The sequence below is a fragment of the Bombus flavifrons genome, chromosome 4 (assembly GCF_040668555.2).
Source record: "Bombus flavifrons isolate JBK064 chromosome 4, iyBomFlav1_principal, whole genome shotgun sequence".
NCBI classification, from domain to species: Eukaryota; Metazoa; Arthropoda; class Insecta; order Hymenoptera; family Apidae; genus Bombus; species Bombus flavifrons.
Window position 1 is genome coordinate 10,429,357 of NC_138445.1, and position 11,739 is coordinate 10,441,095.

Sequence of the window (11,739 nt, forward strand, 5' to 3'; positions counted from 1 at the left end):
GAAAATTTCTTTGCGATAATAACAAGCTATTATAATTAATACTCGAATTTGACGAATATTCTTGAAACACAGCATTATTCGCGAAACTCGAGTATCGCGTAGCTCGTCAGACTGACAAAACCATCGGTAGATCGAACACTTTTACCATTTATTCTGTAAAAGCTCTCAACCGCTCTCCACTCGTGCCATTATCACTCGTCGTCATAATTTTTCGAGCACAATCGTCAACAAATTACATTGAAAAATAATGTCCACCCATTCACGTACTATGGTATTTCATTTTTCTCTAACCATCCATGGTTAACGCCTTCTTTCTCAATTTATTCGAACAATCTGCCGCCTCCACTGAAATTCCAGCGAAATCTTGTCGTCTCTTAAATGACGCGACGAGGCTCGCGGTTCGTTTCGTCCTACAATTTACTCGGCCATTTAATTCTCGGCCAGTTTACACGAGAACCGGTGTCCTTTTATGCGACGCCATTGACCGCGAAAACGGCGATAAAAGCGTTCTCTAGCCGGAGCTCTCGCAGCGTCTGGCAGGATAAATAAATATTGAAGGAGCAGACCAGCAGCAGCAGTCGGGGGATCAAAGGATCAAAGGAAAAGAAAGTCGTGGAAGAACCGAGACGTCGGTGGCTGCGAAGTCCGTGCTCGATTAAGTGGAGCTCTCTTCGTTACTGTCAGCCGTAATTAACAATGTACATCCGGAACGCTTAGAAGATAAATGGTAAAAGATTATCCCTAATTATGCCGCCGCCCCTATCCTTTCTTACCCACGTCGAACTTTCATGCAAATTCGAGTTTAATTAAATATCGATTGACGCGACCGAACTCGTTTCTTCTAATAACATCGGAAGACAAAGTTTCGAAGCTGAACGGCTAATGAGATTCGAGAGACTCGTTCGTTCGTTCGTTCGTTTTTTTATATGCTTTTCCTTCTACCACGATTTCAGTGGTTAGCTTTGAAAATACACGGAATATAAGAAGAAGAAAAAGAAAATGAAGAAAGATCGTCCGTGAGACTAATTGATTAGGGCCAAGGTTCAGGGATGGTCTTCACTGGCTAAGGAATAATTGGACACGATGAAACGCCAAAAAAACTGTGAATGCTTCGCCTCTTTTTCGAATCTATACGTATATCCCCGTGTATGGAAGGGTATTCTACTCTCGAACCAAGGGGAATGCTTTCATCTCATAATTACAGCTTCCTTTGTGAGCCCTTGACCCGGAATGTAAATAAGCCAGGTCGAGCCGCCTCCAGGCTACCATTTCATTTTCGAAATAATCACGCGTATTCGCCATTGTATTTTATATCTGACGCTTGCCAATTTTCGTCAGTCGTGCCTCTTCGAACGAGGCTATTACGAAGATCACTTTATATTCTAGATTTTAAGACTATATTCATCGTATCTGAAATTAATCGTTTAGTTAAGTTGCTTGTAGGAAGGTAGCGTAATATTGTTAGAATGTTCGCGCAATTTCATATTTTCATGGGCGTAGTTAAAAGAATAGCAAGCGGAGATTCGTTTCATCTATTAAATATTATAACAAATGTGTTACTTTGTATATTTTAATATAGTTTGGCGTGTTACGTCGTGCATTCTGTATTTAATATTTTCCATAAACGCACAGACAGCTATTGGAATTGATTTTGTATTCTTCCGAAGTTGAATTAAAGCTTCAACTCGTCTACGGAAATTTAGAAAAATTCTGCCAATTGAAACAACATTTTTTCGGCATATTATTTCCTTCTGTTCGAAGAACAAATGCGATGATTACTCGAATCGAAAGTAAAGGTCAACTATCGCGTTCGTTCCACTTGGTCCGAGGTTGAAATTTAACACGACCATTAAGCAGCCTATTACAAATTCCAACGTGGACGGCGTTTTAATTTTCATGAAAAATGTAATTGCTGTCCGGCACTGGTTCTCCAGGATCAGCTGAATTTACAGCCGACCAAGTTGCCGGAAAATTGGCCCCGCCATATGCTGTTATTCGCACGCAGCGAAAATATCTGTTGCGGCTTTCCAATAAAAGCGCGATCGCGCGCGAGCACCGTGCAGAAAACGAGAACGGGGATGGGAAAAAGAAACGAGCGGGGAAAAAAAGGAGGAAAAAGAGACAGGGGAGGGGGTGAAACGCACACGAACCGTTACGTTGAAACGGGTGAAAACACGGTATTCGTTTAATTGTTGCGAACGAAACAGCATGCGTCGTGAATTATTGTTCGTAAACAACGAGCACAAATTACGTTTCGTGCAGTTTATTTCGCGCGCCGTTACCTGGAATCGTTCTGCTTTAAGATGATTTAATAAAAATGTTAAAGAGAAAAGAAAGAGAAATCTCGACGATGGATCGTGCGGTGCTGTTCCACTAATACAAAATCGACGCTGAAACGATTGAAATTGTTACTACACTATAGAGATCCATTCGTAGAGTTTTTTAATCTTATATATATATAACTTATATATACAGGGTGGTTGGTAACTGGTGGTAGAAGCGGGAAGGGGGTGATTCTACGCGAAAAAAGAAGTCGGAAATATAGAATAAAAATTTTTCGTTTGAAGCTTTGTTTTCGAGAAAATCGACTTTGAATTTTCGCTCGGTACGCATGCGAAACGTTATAACGGATCTCACTGTTGATCGTTGTCTCGATGGAAAAATTAAAAAAAAAAAAAATTAAAAAAAAATTTTTATTCTATATTTTTGACTTCTTTCTTCGCGTAGAATCACCCCCTTTCCGCTTGTAACACCAGTTACCAACCACCCTGTATATATAATACAGTATTCAATTGTTGAGCAAACATATCGTATAACGTGGAGGATAGTTTGGAAAAAATTACGTGCGCTGCGAAATATTATTATAAAAATTCTATGATGACTAAGACAGACTACAAGATAGACGTTCATGGTAGACGTTCATGGTTAATTGGATAGCTTCGAGCAGCCAGACACTCGAGGAACCGAAGTCATAAGAATTAATTAGGGTCTTCGTAAAAAATGCAGGTAGTTGTTCATCATTCCGCGATCCGTGACGATGACGCTTAACTTGATTGTATCTTTGCGCCCTAATTAATTTTTTACTAACATACATAAACATATGTGTATCATAAGGAGATCCTGAATTCCGAATTCTAACTTATAATTACACGTCTGCACGAATTATTGCAAACGTTAGATCGTTCAATTTGCCTGAAATGAATAAACAGATCGGAATAATACACAGATCTCGCGAACGTCTAAAATATCGAATATTTGAACGGGCGAATAAAAGTGTCTAAAAGACTCGCGTAAAGCATAACTCAGTTTTGATTCAGTCTCCATAGAAACGGATAGAGTATCGCGAGCGATGCTGAATGTCACTGCATCAATCAGTTCCGGACGCTTTAATTTAGAGGCTCACTATATCACGAGAGCTACTACATATTCAGCCACGGTGTATCGAAGACTGCTTCTCTATAATTATCTACTAGACAGAAAAAAGAAAAAGGAGTGGCAGGATAAAAGTCGAAGCAGAGTTTGAACACGATATCGCGCGTACAATTTTCCACGAGGAGAAACGAAAGAGACAGAGACGAGGATACATTTTCAAATCAGTGGAGGCTAAAAGCGCTCCCCTATTTTCGCTCCTCGACGAAACGCCTTCGATAACAGACCGGGGAAAAGCGACGGCCAGAAACGAGCCACAGACTCTCCTTCCCCCTTTGCCCCAGTCCTTTTTTTTCCACCCCCAACGCCGGTTTTCCACCCTTCACGAGCGACGCGTAATACCTGTTTCCAATCACGGAATTCAATACGGACCCGATATGCCCGCACATCCGCGCATCTCATATGCAATACCGGATTAATTTACATTCCCGGGGCTCGTTGATCGACGAAAAAATAAACGACCAACGAAATGAAAAAGCAATCTTCACGCGACAATGCGGCGGGAGTTGTGTGTCAGCTTCCTGATTGCTCGTTGACTTGGAAAATCAACTGTACAAATTGCCATCGGTCCGCGGGTAATATATGGTTTCCGTGGTGACGAGCATCGCCGACACGTGAAGAAATCGTTTGCGATATACACTGCCGGCAATAAGTATCAGGATGATAGCTTATATTTATATTTAATATAAATAATTGTATAGGTAATATCAGTTGAAATAAAATTTACAGATTTAGTATAAATTGAATGTGAATCGAATTTCCACTGCTTTTATTTCTTAATTATTTTATCGCACATATTATGTTATTCGCTTCACACAATGGCTATAAAAAGTATTTGCCCATCATAGTAAATATTTATTACAGCATTTGCTAATTAATTAGAGGTATATTAAATTTCGGATCATTTAATGGTACTTTGGTATAATTAAAAAATGTAATGCCACGAAAATGAAATGTATGGAGCCTCGTGTAGATTACGTAAAAATGAGAAAATAAATTCCGGGAATTTAATCGATAATTCTTCGAACGATATAAAAGTGTACCGTGACACAATGTACAGGATATAGTCTCGATAATTTATGTTGATTAGATTTTAGTTTGCAGAGAGCTAATTGCGGGAAAAACAAACTGGAAGCTATCAATATGTACATAAATCATGTACGTTATAACTACGTCATTTACATCTCGACATCTCGATATCTTTGATCTTGTTAATCAACAGTATACTCACGCAAACATCCGGACGAACTTCTCGAACCGGTAGATCCGCTTAAATTTTAATCGAACCACGCAGGTTCCGCTTCCAATTTCAACTACTCGATCTTGGGAAACATGTATAACTAGCTTTACGAAGCCGTAACTATTTCTAAGTTACTGCCGGCATTCAAACGAGCTATGCGATGTCATTACGATGATGCTATAGAATTTGGTAAGTCTATATTCTTAATGATACGTGCAACGTGATTTCCCTGTTAGAAATATAACGATGGTGCATTAACAAATGATATCTTGAAACTTAGAAAGCAGCTAAAGCTACTTAAAAGCGATATTTAGGGTAAAAAATTATCAAATGATCATAGACCAAGGAAAATTAAAATTCACGTGTACGTATTTATTTAATTTCAAGCTAGAGGCCATGAAATAGACTCGATTTATTGGGTTTGGCAACTAAGTGATTGCGACTTTTGTCAATACCACTTAATGACAAAATCCGCAATCACTTAGTTGCCAACCAAATACAAATTCAAAGTTAAGATTTTTCATTTATATTTATTTATGTTTCTTGATTAATCTAGACAAGATTTAGATGGAGATCTCTACTGGGATCTAATCAAAGTTCTTTTTAATTATGATCTACGTATACGAAATAAACGCGGCAGGTTCCCGGTTCCCAGCGTCGAAGCAGAAAAGTCGATCTACAGTCCATGGTCCAGCTGCCAGAGGACAAAAGCGAATTACCATGGATACAATTCATTAGTATATTAATAGAGAAAACCGGGTAGACGAGACTGAGGGAAATCGGTCGCGATCGCATCGCATCCCCTCGTTAACTCGATTGAAAAGATCCCTTCCCTCCACTTCCACCTTTTCCCATCGCTGGTAATCAGCGACCGGTCGTTTTTAATCGGCGCACGTTTGCCAATTAAACATTAAAATGCGTCGCAATTTCTGGCGCGTCCTGTTTATTATTTCGTTCGCGTTACTTTATATTTAACTCGATCCCGTGGCTGATTGTTTTTAGCGGCGACGCGCCGATTAACTCGCGTCAACGAGTTCGTCGGCTGGTTACTGGTTTTGCCATCGTTATTTCAAGAAAGCGAACCATAAGCCAAGTGTACAGTGATTGGCAAAAGTCGCAACCAAACTTTATCGTGTTGCTCGGACGTGGCTTTTAAAAATAAAAGTGTTTCGTATATCGACGCGAAAAGAATTACGACATGCAGTTCTGATTAAACTGTTTGTAAGAAGAATTTTATTGTGAGTATGATTCGAGTCGAAAGTGATTTTGAGATTGATATTTTTATCCTTGAATGAAACGCTGTTACAAAAGATGTAGTTAATAGAAGATAAATTTTCACTGATATATTAAAGTTACAATTTTATATAATAGAATATCAGAACATTCTCGCAACTATTCGATATCAAAGAGCGTAATATACCGCCTAAAAACGGCAACCGGCGGAAGATCGTTCGATGGAAGATTGGAATCTGATATAGGAAGAGCTCACGGTCTTCGAGTACCTGTCTACGATCCGCTATTATTCCCTTACATCTGCAGCGTAACAATGGTTGCTGAATCCTATCAAGATTCAGCAAGTGGTTCGCTGCCCAATTAGAACTTGAAGTACCCCGCCTATAAATAATTAAACGGCACAATACCATAGCGAAAAGAGAGCCAAACCAGCCGAGCCAAATCCAGTTTCACGATAAACCTCGTGCACGTCTGGTAATGCTCGGGCGTGCTTCACATTCTCTTTAAAATATCGGCCGCAATTAGCGATAACGGGTCCCCGATAAATAATACCGGTGACTTGGAGTACGCTGGCATCGCGCAAAATTGCCTTTCGATCGATGAATTTCATTATGTCGCATAATTTCCATGCCACGCTCCAAAGAGGTGGAAAGGGGAAGCTTATCTTGCTGCGCTGATGCAGTCGCGAAGCACCCAGGACAACGACGACGACGACGACGATGACGACGATGACAACGACGAGAGAGATTGTAAAGTGTGTAATTGCCGGGACAATTATCGAGGCGATCCACAGCGAAACGAACGATCTCTCGTATACCGTCTTGCGATTATGAAACCAGAACGAGAGACACCGAACGAAGTTTCGCGGAACTCGTCCGTCGATTCCCAAAGTCATTATACATTTGCAGTAGACGATGCTGCCTGGGAAATTGTATTCCGCTCCTTTGTTCTAATAGGAAATATTCCGGAAGCTGTACGTATTCTTGGCGCAGCAATCCCTTCTTTTCGTCCTCCGCTTTGTCCGCCCTCGTCCCTATCCATTACCGTTTTTCCCGGAAACACGAAACTGGGTCTCGGCTACGTAGCATAAACTACATTTTCGTACCTTATTTACATGATCATGGAGCACCTCGTCTCTCGGCTGCATTTTGTATTCTTCGCGGGGCAGCTCACTACCGGTGATTAAGACAAATTCTGGGATAAATCGAGGCGGTTTCTCTTTCGCGCTCACGACGATCGATTGCTACAGAGGATGGAGATAAGGTTCTTAGAGGGAGAATCGAATAAAATAATTTTTTAAAATAGAAATACTGAGGACAAGTGTCTTTTTTTGTAGAGAATTGGAAGAAATGGTATATTTTTAAAGGATTCGGGATGAGAGTACTCGGGAATTTTGTTCAAAGATACTTATCAGAGAATCGAGAAAAGACCACAAATATTCGTCGAGTATGGTTAATAGCAAAAATTAAAAGATTCTTAAGAAACAATAGATGGTTTTTTCATATAAGAGAATTTCCAATCTTCTTGGAAAGATATATTTTATCTTCTACAAAATTCATTGCAGAACATGAAGAAGGAAATCCTTGGAGGGAGATTATGCGAATCGAATAAAACAATCTTCTGAAATAAAGAGAAGATCGAAGACGGGTATTTCTTTAGATAGGAATGAACTGTAGTTTTCAAAGGATTCGAGATTAAAATATTCTGCAGTTCTATGTAAGAATGTCTACCGGTTTTCATAAAATCTTTGTCAAATATGGTTAATGGTAAAATTAGAAAGTTTTTAAATAACGATCGATCGCAATCAATAAGAATCCTCTTTAATGTAAGGAAATTCATTTCCTTTCTATCAAGTTCGCTCTCCGCGAAGTATCTGGCGCAAAACTAAAATCACTGGGATCTGTAACAAGCGATAGTTTCTGAAATCTACTTTATCATTACGATAAAACTCGGTCGCCATCGTTGGTAGAAGAAAATCAATCAGGTTCGAGTAGAACTTCTGTCCCCTTGTCTTTCTTGATAACGCGGAAACACAAGTTTTCTACGTAGAACAGCGAAACTTGTTAAGATATCGACAAAGATTGTATCATAAGCGTGGAAATTACATTTGAAACTAATTGCCGTCGACTTCTTTAAAACTTGTTCATGCCAAATCCGAAGAACGTCCGAAACTCTTCGTTGAACTCCAAAACAGAAATAGAACTCTCAAAGCAGACTCGCGGTTAAGACGAAATTAGCCGCTGTTCACGGTGAAGCAAGCCAAACTAGGGCAGAAAATTTGTCAGCCAGGCAAAATCGAGAAATTAACGCCTTGCAACCCTGTGAATTACAAGAATTCTGCGCCCCAAACGAAACAATGAACCCTTGCAAATTAGAATTCCACCAACGTGCAGAAGCAACACTCGAGGATGTAAATTATAAGAACTGCTAATTACGATGGTCATTGTGAGAGAACCGTTACAACGACACTTCAAAATTATTAGAAGTCCTGGGTGGCACGAAAAATATTCTACAACAATTTCAACGCACCGCGGATTCTTATACGAATTTATATTTTTATGGATGCAACTAAAAAGGTAAAACTTAAATAAAAATTCGTTTCACTTATTCAAGATTAAGACCAGTAATCTATTTATTCTCTATATATTCGTATATCGTACGCATTCTGTGCATTTTTACGTTATCACGTAAATTTCATCTACATAAATGCATAGAAGTTCTAATTACTAAATTGTTATATTATTGACATTTCGTATCCTACTTTGAACATTTCCTATATTTTCTTCTATTGTGCGCCTTCTATCTTCTTCGTGCGGCTTTAAATTTCATATAGGTGCATAAAAATCCACAATTTCATTGTTATTCGTCGTTATATGTTATTAATATTATCCTAAACATCCTAAACAACGGCCCCAGAAAGAAACGGGTAAATTTCGTTTCTGAGACGCGTAGCTCGCTCGAGCTTTCTTCTTCTGGTCGAGATCGTCGCGCCAATCGTTACGTCTTCGAATATAATCCGAATAACCGGAAACTCGGTTATACGCTTGCGTACGCGTCACCGTGTGCCGCTCGTCGACGTCGCTCTTAAACGAACTGCGATTGTCATGGATGTTCCCCGGGCTTGGTATATACGTTCCGCTCGATTCCCGCGTTACATATATGTATATATATATATATGTGTGTATACATATATGTGTATTTGTATATATATATATATATGCATACGGCTCTGGGCTGCGTTAACACGCGAACAATCAGGTGTACACGAAATTTACACGGGTGCGCTTAATGTGCCCGAGCGAGAGGAAACCAGCGTGAAAAGCTGTTTGCCAAGCCCCATTGTCGTAGACACGGGAGTACGCGCGCGCGTTAAATATTACGTGTGCACATGCACACGATGGCACAGGTGTAACATGCACCAATCAGGAGCTCGCGGATAGACGCTGTTTCCGGGCAGCTGCTCCCACGAGCGCGTCGTATCCGCTCGTGGAAAGAATTCTCCAAGGTTGATGTCTCCTTTCGCTGCAGATTGGAAGGTAGAAGGTAGGATGATGAAGGAGGTGATCGAGAGCTGGAATCGAGAAAATGTTGGACTTTAAGTAGGCGAGAGTGGTCGTTGAGAATGATTTTGATGAGTTGAAGGAAGTTTTGCGCTTTGATGAAGTTTGGGATACGTTGGAAGAAAGTGGGAAACTCAAGGAAACGATAGATTTGAAGGTAGGTTTGTGCAGGCGAAGACGATTGTTCGGAATAATTGTATAGCTCGAAGTTTCCGAGTTTTGACAGAACTTATATGGTATAGAGCAAGAAAAAGGCGAATGAGTGTTGAATCGGAATGGACGAATTGATGGTTTTCGGGATAAATGGCCAGGGGTGGATGTTGTGGGTAATCTTCAAGTCGTGAAACTACGAGATTTGTTGAGAGTTAATTAGTGAAAGGAAAAGGAAAATGTGACCTAGAGTCCAGAGGAAATAATAAGTTTAAGGGTGAGTTTAAGTGGACAGGAATAGGAGTTGAGGTCGGCATTGGAGTTGTAGCATTATAAGGTTTGATGAAGTTTGTGCAGTGTTTCGAACCTCTAAACTTTCTGTTGCTCTATAAACTTTTATTTTAGTAAGACTAATTAAGAATGATTAAAATCATAGAATTTTCTGTTTCGTCGGAGGTCGGAAAGAAACGAACTACTTTGTTAATTAGAACTCTGATTGAAAGAAATTATTAGAAATACAAAGTTTAACCACTTTAAAGGCACAAGAGCTACATAAAATGTATTTTTCACAATTGTTGCAGATGGAACGAAAGAATTCCCTGATGAACGGTGGAATGAAATCGTAATTGGATGAAACTCCTTTTGTAGCGGCCACTTCCACCCTCCACTCCCCTCTATCTGGCCATCATCGCCCCGTCTCTGTCTGCCCCTTTGGATTCTGGCAAGTAAATTGCATTAATTAAAGCATATGCGAAACACGCCGGTGTCCTAATGAACTGAATCCGGGTAATTAATCGTAACGATACATTGTTATTCGTGACAGACACAGAAGCCGCTGTGTAATTCTTACGCGTCCGCGATCGAAATCGGATTGCAACGGGGCGCAACGGCCGCGCCAGATTTAATTAACGACATTAACGAGAGAAAGCGTTGACGTAAGCGTTCTTTCAGGGCTGTGGCCAGAAATCGCAGGATTTAAAGCTTAATGCAATCCGTGATGAAACTTTAAAAGCCATTTTCCAGATGGTATTTGATACACTAGAGAATTTCTGAAGCTATTATACGTGTATATTTATCGATTTTCTCTTTTTATAAAAATGAAAGAGAACGAGAGAGTTTTAGTTCTGGCTATGGATAAAACATTCAATTAAAACATTAAAACATAATATATCTAATATTGTAGTATATCTAAAGTATAGATTATCTTGATCTTTCGAATGTTAATAGAATTAAAAATTGCGAAAGAAATTGTAATTTTAAATTAGACACGACAATACCCAGAGATCCGACAAGATACGGCAAGTCAGGAAAAATTCGAAATCCAAGCACGTGCGACAAAAAAGTTCCACAATTGCATCTACGATACTTTTAAAATACTCTTCGCAATCTTGTAATTCCCGTCAAAACTAAAAGGAAGAAATTCCAATTCTAAGCACGGATAAAACATCTACAAATCCAACAAAATCCGTGAAATCCCTCGGCCGCTTTTAAAGTACTAAACAATCTCCGCGACACGACTACAACAAATTATCGAGATTTTCCAATTGTCCATAAAATTGCAAATAAAACGAATCGGAATAGAACGAGGCAAGAAAAGAGGAAATTCCAATCTCAAATATCCACGAAGAAAATATCCAAGAATTCATCGAAATCCACAAAGTCTCTCGAAAAGGCGCGATACGTCCCGAATAGAGGTGTTTTAATTTGGAAACGTTTCTTCGCCGGGTCCATCGAGCACGCCATTATGATAGTCCAATTACGAGATATTGCCTCTCGGAGTTGAAGTGTTTGAGGAGTGCTGGTCGTGGCGGCGGCGGTTCAATAGGCACTCGAGGAGAGCTTGAAGACCCTTTCACCGTTCGAGTCCTGTCCGATCGTAAGTTATGAAACGCTGAATTTCCTAATTAATTCACCCTTTCGACTCTGACGAGACGAGGCCAAAGCTTCGGCTTGCTCTGTAGCGTGGCGAATTTCTTTGTAATGTTATTTTAACGAGGAATTGACCAGGCGAATTCTTAACGAGAAGCAATCGCGTATGGAAGAGAGATACTTATTGGATTTCGTTTAACTCGTCGATTGAGTTGGCTACGAAGCACACGACGAGTTGTAAACCGTTTTAGGAATAGA

General features: G+C 39.8%; 1 protein-coding gene across 7 annotated transcripts in view; it reads left to right on the forward strand.

Moving 5' to 3' along the window:
• The window catches only part of LOC138179234 (uncharacterized), a 210,903-nt gene extending 200,198 nt beyond the window's left edge, over window positions 1-10,705 (forward strand). For all 7 annotated transcript variants that reach the window (XR_011172968.1, XR_011172970.1, XR_011172969.1 and 4 more), the window contains one exon: window positions 10,194-10,705. The gene's annotated coding sequence lies outside the window, so the exon portion shown is untranslated. The remainder of the gene's footprint in view (window positions 1-10,193) is intronic.
• The last annotated feature ends 1,034 nt before the right edge of the window (window positions 10,706-11,739 follow it).